A 9999-nucleotide genomic window follows, 5' to 3' on the forward strand; every position below is an offset into this window, starting at 1 on the left:
ATCCGTAGTAGTTCATCTGGTTATGAGTCTCAAGTATAAAGACGGGCGGCACAAGACGCACTATTTGTCGGGACGAACTTTCCTTCGAAATGCGTGTTGAACGACACACTACGAAAGGTAGTTCGTCTGGACGCATAATGCGTGTTGTGCTCGTCTTTATACTAGAGACGTGCAACCAGATGAACTACAGAATGTTTGCCCAAGTTCGCCCAGACAAATAATGCGTCCTTAGTATAAAAACGGCCCATGTCAAAGGCCTTCATTATGTTTGCATGAAAAAATAGTACCCTCCCGCTTATGTCCACACAACTCCTGCCTTCGCATTGTAGAACTATTATTTATCATTTCTGTATGACTTTATGTTTGGCTAATTGTGTGCGATTACGTGAGGATAAAGTTAAAGAAGTTAAAGTTGGCATAATATTAATTGAAAAATAAGAAGAAATAAAGTTGAGTATGAAACTGCCGGTGACTCATTTTATTGCAGTGTGTATTTAATACTCGTTATGATAGACCATTTCCTTGGTAACACAACCAGGTTTAATTTACCCCCCTAGTACTGAATTCTATATCGTTATAGGTCATGTAAGCTTAACCGACTCAAGAGTATTAGCCAGCCAACCGTCAATGGCGCTTTTTATACTTGAGGACTTATTATTTGTCTTGACAGATAATGCGACTTTATTGACTTTTTTGACAAGTCACATTTTAAGATAATTATCAACTGAGATTATGTGAGCAATTGAAAATCATAATTAGAAGGGAAATTTGGCCAGAACTAGTAAACCATAGATGTTCAACAGTAATGTCTTATCAAATCAATTTATCAAATTAGAATTAAAAATTGTATAGCTGGGGTTGTAATGCACATCAATAAACATCTCTTTGAAAATTTCCCGTATCAAGGGAAATTGCAACTGCAACATAGGTTTAACGATCACATACTGAGATTTTCATGGTTGTTCATTGAGCTTGTTTAGCTGCAATGAACAAGAAATAATTTGCAGGAGGAAGGATTTTTGGGAGGTCACGACCTGGATCTAAATTTTTGGCGTGGTAAAGAGAAAAAACAACGACGCTAACTGTATCAAAACTATCGAAATTTTGATGTTGTTGAAGTCCAGATTATGGATATCTATGTATTAATGTCCTTGATCTGACTGGTTATTCTCTGTACTCTGCACGCGTACGCGTCAATAAAAACCTGTTCGAATTAACCATGAGATTACTAACAAAGGAGATCGACTTCAGTATATTCACTTGTAAGAAACAAGAATTACTAGCAATGACCTGAATGTACGTAAAATAGTGTTTCAGTCCTTATCATGATTCAGTATTTCTCTTGTTTTGTTTTTCACTCTGTTCATCCTTGCGTCAGAGCTCATTACTAATAACTTAAGCATCTGAACAACAGAAAAGAACCAGTCACAGACCAACCTTCAAGGAATGTAAAATATAAACACCGATTACCTTAAAATAATGATGAAAGAAAACAATCTAAAGGACTTGACATGACTCGCTGGCGCTGAATCAAAATTCTAATTTAATACTTAACACCACCGACCTTGCAGAAGTAGATGCACTCTAAACATTTAACTGAGGTCATCTTGAATAGTTGGCATGTTAAAAACAAAACAAACTCGAACAAACTCGAACAAAGCATAATCAATACAAACGAAGCAACAACTATCTATCATGTAACATGGTATCGACGTCTTAAAATTCTCTTTTGTTTAAATTACGCATTTTTTAGTCATATGGTCAGAACAAACAAAACGTGCATGTCCATGGGTCAGTGGGAAAATTATCTGATGTTGTAAAGATTAAAAATAGAAACCACACCTATGTTTTTGGCTTGTTTAGCTGGAGCTTGAACAAAATTTTAGTTGACTACTCACACGTACTGATTACCCACTTAACAAGGCCGGAAATTATTCAATAGGTGGCTGCAATAAATATTTAGTTGCTCGAGGAAAGAAATAGAAACTAGGAACAACTTGGTAACTTCAAATATTAATGCCATAAATGGAAGTGCAAATAAGCAGGAAAACAAGATTGTAACTTAATATTCGCTATCCAATAAAAGAGCAGGAAGCACGGATCACAAAACATAGCTAGTCTCGTAATGCTGCAGCATTTCGCTCTCCCGTTGATGCTTGAGTTGTATTTCTTCGGATTCCCAGGGAACAGCCACCTCACCTAATATATCTCCTTACTCTTGATAAAGGGTGATTAAATTCCAAGAAAGTAAGGGTGACCTGTTTCTGCTAAACACTTTAAACAGTGACCTTAGAACAACACAAAGCTTCAAATTTTTAACTTCTTTTTTGTTTTAATAACTCTACTTCAAATGGAAAAGGGAAAAATGTTTAGCTAAGGGGTATCTTGGAACTTTTATCTGAAGCATACTGTAAATAAAAGGACTCGAAGATACAAGAAAATAAGTAAACCAAGAAAATGATGAGTAACACACGACAGCTTCTTCGAATGAATGTGTTTGTTTGTGAGAACCATCCTATCAAACCAGCGATCCAGCACTGATCCCAAATCCTTGAATACGAACAGGTAAAACTGCTTTATTTTTTTTGATGCCTTAAGTGGTTACGTCATGGTAAATGGAAAAGTTGCAAAGATGGAGAAGAGAATATCGATCAATAGTTTTAGTGGAGCATACGTTTAGTAGAGGAGAATTGCTATAAACACGCGATTAAAAAAAGCCGAAAATAACTGTCCTACTTCCTGTAGACGTGTACATCAGATCTCCCAATCTGTGAAAAATCGTTTGTTCTATACCTCTTGTTATGACTAAATTAGCCAGTTAACTGGACGATAACAATCTTTTCTGTAAATATTATTATCAATATATTATTATTATTATTATTATTATTATTATTATTATTATTAACTATTTTTATTTTATTTTATTTTTTTTTATCCACATTAAACATTAAAAATAAATACACTGGCTGGGAATCGAACCCGGGCCTCCCGCGTGACAGGCGAGAATTCTACCACAGAACTGGTACCATTGCCCTATTAAAAACTGATTCGATGCCTAAAAGAGGTGATTGTGGTTTAATTTTTATGATGAAAAGAAAAAATGAAAAGGAAAACAAAACAAAACAAAAACTCACAAAAACAAACAAACAAAAAAGGCAAGGTACAAAAGGGTATACAAATAATCCAGGAGTAAGCGCGCTAACCTTGTAAGGGACGCCTTGGTGCGATGGCGGGCTATCCTATGGACTTTTCACTTTAAATTCTCTTTCCTATTTATGAAAAAGGAAAGTGCCAGAGATTCACGAGTATTTAAGTAGTAATGAGAACGAAGGAAGCCTCGTTGGAGCGGATTATTGATCGACGAAAAAAAATACCAAAGCAGCTGGTCAGCGGGAAAATTGATAGACTATTTAATTACTAATCCTTTTCTAGGTGAAATGTAAAAACCTTTAGCGAAAGACATATTTTTCAAATTTCTACTCATAGTTAAATTTTCTGGACGGGCTGTAATTCTTTCCATTGTCTAATATTAAAAATCTTAGTAATTATCATCAGACTATTGCTTCGATCAAAATGGAATTATAGTTGCGCTAGGCTACTCTTTGAGTGCCTTTTACTCGCATGCCAGTTCATCTGGTCCCTATTATCTCTGAATCTAAAACAAAGCAACAACAGCCAAGTTTGAGCTTGTTTAGAAACACGACCTACGTACTGAGCAGGGAAAACTATGAGGAGGTCACGACTTGATACTTTTTGCGTGCTAGCAAAGAGAAAATTCATGTAAAAGCAACAATAAAAGACAGCTATCAGCGCTATCAAAATTTTGATGCTCTTGTAATTAGATTACTAAACTCTGTTTGCGTGCACGTTGACGAAAAAACAAAAAAAGGCATTTCAGTTTAACTTGAAAATATTTGAATTCAAGAAACGGGCAGTAGACGGTAGATGCGATTCTGTCTTTTTTCATGGGGAAGTATTTATGCCAATACCCTAGAAGGAATTTGGGGAGCTCTCATTGAAGTTTTCATTGAAGTCAAAACAGAGTGACACTCGAGTGATGGAATTAATTGGCCACTTGTCTGAGTGGCAGTTTAACTGTCTGTCAAACAAAGACGCATTTAAATTAACAGTAGTAATACCAAACAATTTGTTATTTTCAGCAATGGTGGGGCTGGAAATTCGCCCAATTGCAAAACTTAATGATAACCGAACAGAAGGTCTCCCGACAGATGGTAAAGAGGGATGGAGGGCTAAGAAACATTTTTTGGCGCAGAGATGTAAGCGCCGAGGTGAAAGCAAGAGGGGGCGAACGCGGAAATGTATACAGTTGTACGCTCCTTTAATAGAGCGATGAAAATAACTACCTCCTGAAAGAGAGGTTAGGTTGACACGAGTCGGATGACCAACTATACAGCGAGACAACAAAGACATTTTTCATTGTATCGACAAAAATAGCATATGATTATGCCTTGACATAGCGTTTGATTTTAACTGTTTTTTTTTTTTGCTATTTATCCATTTTCTCTCCTTGCTAAGAAATGCTTACTAACGATAAATGCTTAGCAACAGAATCTTCAAAGAATATAGCTTATGAACTTTGTCAGGTTGGAACTTGCGTGGCTGGCGCTGAATTAAATTGTAATTTAATAATCAGCACCAACAACCTAGAAGTGGGTGCTTTTAAGAGGTTGCAACCCTAAATTTTTTGCTGGTTAGAACTAAAAAAGAAAACAGGCCATCATCAAGAAAAATTAGGCAACATGTATCGTGCACATAACAAAGTTACTACTACTACATATGGTTAAAATTACGCATTTGTTTCAGTACGATGTCCAAGTTCTGAATCGTGCAAACGTATAATGAGGCCGAGGTAAAGTGGTTACTGCAAAAGAAAAATCGAACTCAAAGGAAACGTGCACAGGTAAATGATATGGTAAGTAAAAGATATGAGGTAAATAATCTAGTGATTTAAATATAATATTATATAACTGCAAACTGAAACTATACTCGCACGTATAACGACTTTCTTTGAAAGGGAAGCTCGTTCGACAAGGAAAACAAACAAATATTTTTACCATATAAGGAAATAAAATAAGGGTAACCAGCAACATTAAAACAGGAACAAAACAAATATTTGCTATTTAACTGATGAGCACGTAGCACTGACTTCAGTAATCCAGTGTTCTGGTTGAGTTTTAATAATGGTTCAGTATTTCGCTGTTTTCTTGGTTTTCTCCCTTTCTGGCGGTTCACTGGGAACAACCACCTCACCTCAGCAACAAAACACCGCAAAGTTAAAAGATTTATGCGAGGTATGAAACAATTATTCTGTTTTAGATGATATTTTTGTGTTTTAGGTAGGGGGTGGAAAAAATCGCATTAAAAAGGTCTGCAACGGAGTTTATATTGGCACAATAAAAATGCCAGCTTCGTCATAAGGCACCGTGCTTTTTCTGAGCTTCACGAATTATTATTGAGTTGATAAATAACGTAAACCTCAACTTTTCTTTTGTTAAGTCTGCGTTTCAAGATTTGCCCCGAAGGTTAGTCTCACGGATTTGTTCGGATCTACCCAGTTTTAGACAATTTATTTCGCAGTTTCTGAGTAATAGACAGGTATCGATTGACGGCTGTGTCGTGTCAGTTAAATTGAGGGTGGAGCTTTCCTTTTTAGGGTTGTATTGTTTATGAAGGCAAGCAGCAAAAGGAAAGCGACTGAGCTTTGTTTTAAAAACGAATTTCTCTTTCCACTATAAACTATCTTAAAATATCCCTAGCTTTTAAGATTTTTTTGGTTGTAAAAAAATATCATTAATTTACCGTTATTATTATTAATATCATTGCTATTATTGTTATCGTTGTATTTGGTTATGCATCAGTCAATTCCAGCTGCGCCCAGGCATTAGCATTTTTTATTGACTTGGATGGCAAATTCCCGGGGGTGGGGACTCTTGAGCTGTCAAATCCCCCGGGGTGGGCGGGGGGACGAAAAGAGAGGGTAAATGCCCCGTCCCCCGTCAGCTCGCACAGTCAGATAATGCCATTTAAGCATTTTAATGTGCGATATTTCGTTTCAGTTTATCAAGATAAGTAGCCTTGCTAAAATAATCCTTGCTGTAAAATTCCTGCTTGGTTATATATGAAAACTTCTGGTTTCACATGGATTATTATAGGTTTTCATGAATTTTGATTAAAACTTCCCGCCGTTCTTCACTACTAACTGAATATGTATGCTTTCATTCCCGCTTTGCCTCATAGACAGACTGCAATTACTCTCTAAATACATTACCTCCGTTTACTGCTACAATAGGCTATGGTTCTTCTTTTAATTTTAGAAATCTATACTGAGTCATGGTTTTCCAGGCATTCCAGGGTCACATGGCATACCGGGAATGCCGGGCGTGCCTGGGCCGCAGGGACCCCAGGGAAGAGAAGGTCCAAAAGGACAAATTGGTGATAAGGGATCGCAAGGAGTGCAGGGTCTAAGAGGAGACAGAGGGGGCGAAGGGCCTCTCGGGAAGAGCGGACCGCCAGGAAATATGGGGATGAAAGGTGAATCGGGGCTTGCGGGAATGAAAGGAGAGCCAGGCATTGTGGGAAATCAAGGAAGAAAAGGAGACAAAGGAGAGAAAGGAGAAAGCGCCAAAGCAAGTCAAGCAAGTGTAGTATCCCAAACCAACTGGAAACAATGTGTGTGGAAATCAGGCAGCAATACTGATAACGGAAAGATTAAGGTAAACAGGAAACGCGCTAAAAGCTAAACACGAACTATTTATAAGTACCAAAGATGATGTTCATAAGTAGAAAGAGTTCGAAAATCCTTTTTCTGAGATAAACCTTTAAAGTACAGCTATGATCCCAACCTCATTGTCCCAGCCTTCATCCTAAATCAACCTTTCTCCAGCTGGCCGGCATTAATTTTTGTAGAAAAATTTGAAACGGCAAACTGATCCTTGCAGCAAGGCGATGAAGAAGTAGACAAAAGAATAATACAAAAATATATATTTATTTAAACAAATTGCTCAATATTTCGGTTTGAAAACAAACCTTCTTCGATTCGGGGGCTAAAAGAAACAAAAATAAAAAAATCTTAAAGTTCGTTACAAATAAGAATTTGAAAATGTGACAATAAAAACAATGGATTGTTTTGGTATAGGAGACTAGGTGGTATCATATATCACTGAGTGAGCTTCGTCACGTCTATTTATTCGTAGAGGAGATAATGTGTTCCCTTTGTATATTAAATGACCTTCTCGAACCTTTCTCACTGCGAGAGATCCGCCACCACTCATTAGTTTGTTGCTGTGGACTTCCTGATATTTTTAAATAATGTTTATTTCTTATATTGCGCAGTCTAGCATGCGATAAAGATATAATCGAATGCGCATAACAACACTAAAATCTTAAAGTAATAAATGGCTAATCTTAATAATGATAGTAATAATAATCATAATTTACAATTTTCGGAAAACAATAAAAGTAAAATATGAGTTAATAAAAGAACTAATAAAAAGCTAATTTAAAAAGATGTGTCTTTAGTAAAACTTTCAAAATGTTCAATGATTGACATTGTCTAATTTCTTTGGGCGCAGCATTTTCAAACGCCCTATCCCCGAGTGTCTTTTTTGTTCTATAGGTATTGTCCATTAGGAGTATGCCCCGGTATGATCTCAACTAATACCGCTAGCCCTCTTTGATTTTTATCAAGTTTAAAAGATATTGTGGTGCGACACCGTAGATACATTTGTGAACTAGCATTGCTATCTTGAATTCTATTCTGTGGGTAACCGGAAGCCAGTGCTGGTTGATCAGGGATGGTGTGATAGGATCATACCTTGATACAGTACATACCAGCCGAGCTGCCGCGTTCTGCAGGCGTTGCAGCTTACCAAGATGAACAGCAGGCGTACCATATAATAGACCGTTACAATAGTCTAATCGTGACATTATAATAGCCTGTACAATGGACTTCCTATTGTCATATGATAAATACTTTCTAATACGCCGGATGTTATGTAGATGGTAATAAATATCCTGACATATGCTGTTAAAATGTGTGGTCATATTCATGTTTGCATCAAACCAAGCACCCAGATTTCTAACAGAGTGGACAGCAGAAACCTTTACCTCACCTACTTGCAAGTCACTTATCGTAACCCTATTTAACTGTGCGCGTGGACCTATAATAAGAAACTCGGTCTTAGCATCGTTCAGCCGAAGTTTGTCTTGGACCATCCAGGTTCTTATGTCCCTGATGCAAGCCTGTTAAGCGTCAACAGCATGCGTCTCAGTAGCAGAACCATCCGGCTTAAATGAGATATAGAGCTGCGTATCATCAGCGTATGCGTGAACGTTAGGGAGATGGGATTCAACAACATCGAAGAGCTTACTTGCGTACAATGTGAAGAGCAAGGGACCTAGACATGTTCCTTGAGGTACCCCTTGAGGCAGATCAAAGTCACTCGAATAACTCCCGTTAATCAGGATTCGCTGTTTCCTGTTTGATAAATACGAGTTAAACCATTTAAGAGCGGTACCTGTAATTCCATACGTCACGTACAGGCTATTCAACAACACTTGGTGGTCCATCGTGTCGAATGCTGCACTCAGGTCTAGCAATACCAAGAGAGTAACTCGTTGATTGTCCATTGCAGCTAGTATGTCTTTCTGTATCTTCAATAGGGCAGTCTCTGTGCTATGACCCAGTCGATAGGCTGACTGGAGGATGGGATACAAGCCCGACTGAGTAACGTGATCGGTTGTCTGATCATAAACTGCCCTTTCAACCAACTTAGAGAGGTATTGCACATTACTCACAGGTCTTAAATTGGATAAGGAAGTCCCTTGCTTGGTCTTCTTCAGTCTTGGATCCACAAGGGCCGTTTTCCAATCAGATGGAAAGTGACCCAAGGAAAGCGAAGAATTCACGACAATAGTGATGATGAGGAGAAGCATATCGGACATGCCGACTACTAAATTGGTCGGCATAGGATCAAGTTGACAGCTTTTCTTCGATGATCTACTGACCAGCTTCCTCATATCTTCCACAGAGTATATATTAATTTTTGTGTTATTTAGCTTTATTAGAGTTGCTGACATTTTAATCACTTTTTTTTTTCTAGGACTGTGCTCTTAACAAGTTGAAATCGGACACAGCGCTCAAAGTCTCATTCCAGGGAAACATGATGGTTTATGGTGATTCTAAGTGTAATCGGTAGTATTTCAAGTTCAAAGGAAACGAATGCAGTGGGCCAATGACGATTGAGGCTGTTGTTTACAACAACTGGTCATCCGGGAACCATTATCTGTATCATCATCGGTCATTTGAGGGGTACTGTGAAAACATCCCACAAGGGGCGGTTAGAGTGGAATTATGGGTAGGAAAATGCAGTGGCTACACCTTGGGTAATGCTTACACTGGTTGGAATTCAGTGTCCCGAATAATGATAGAAGAACTATCTAGGTCCCAGTCCTAATAAGGGCGTCTCCCTCCTTTCCGTGGTTTCCAAAAGAAATTTAAAAGGTTTAGCTTTCCAAGTGTTTTTTTTCGTGCGAGGACTGAATATTGTGTGAGTGTGTGTTAAGAAAACCATATACAAATATAGACTGAAAATATAACACGTGCAGAGGCAATTTGATTTAGCGTAAGCTTCGCCGGCTAGAGAGTATTAGACAGCCAAACGTCAATGGCCGTTTTTATACTAAGGACGTATTATCCGTCTGGACAAACTTGGGCAAACATTTGATAGTTCGCCTGGTTATGAGTGTCAAGTAAAAAGACGAGCGGCACAAGACGCATTATGCTTCTGAACGAACTTTCCTTTGAAATACGTGTTGAACGACGCACTACGAAAGGTAGTTCGTCTGGACGCATAATGCGTCTTGTGCCCGTCTTTATACTAGAGACGCATAACCAGATGAACTAGAGAATGTTTGCCCAAGTTCGCCCAGACAAATAATGCGTTCTTAGTATCAAAACGACCAATGTCAAAGGCCTTC

General features: G+C 38.0%; 1 pseudogene; it reads left to right on the forward strand.

Moving 5' to 3' along the window:
* The first annotated feature begins 5185 nt into the window (after positions 1-5185).
* LOC140930831 (uncharacterized) lies at positions 5186-9729 on the forward strand (annotated as a pseudogene).
* Positions 9730-9999: the final 270 nt, after the last annotated feature.

Source organism: Porites lutea, chromosome 3 (assembly GCF_958299795.1).
Source record: "Porites lutea chromosome 3, jaPorLute2.1, whole genome shotgun sequence".
NCBI lineage: Eukaryota > Metazoa > Cnidaria > Anthozoa > Scleractinia > Poritidae > Porites > Porites lutea.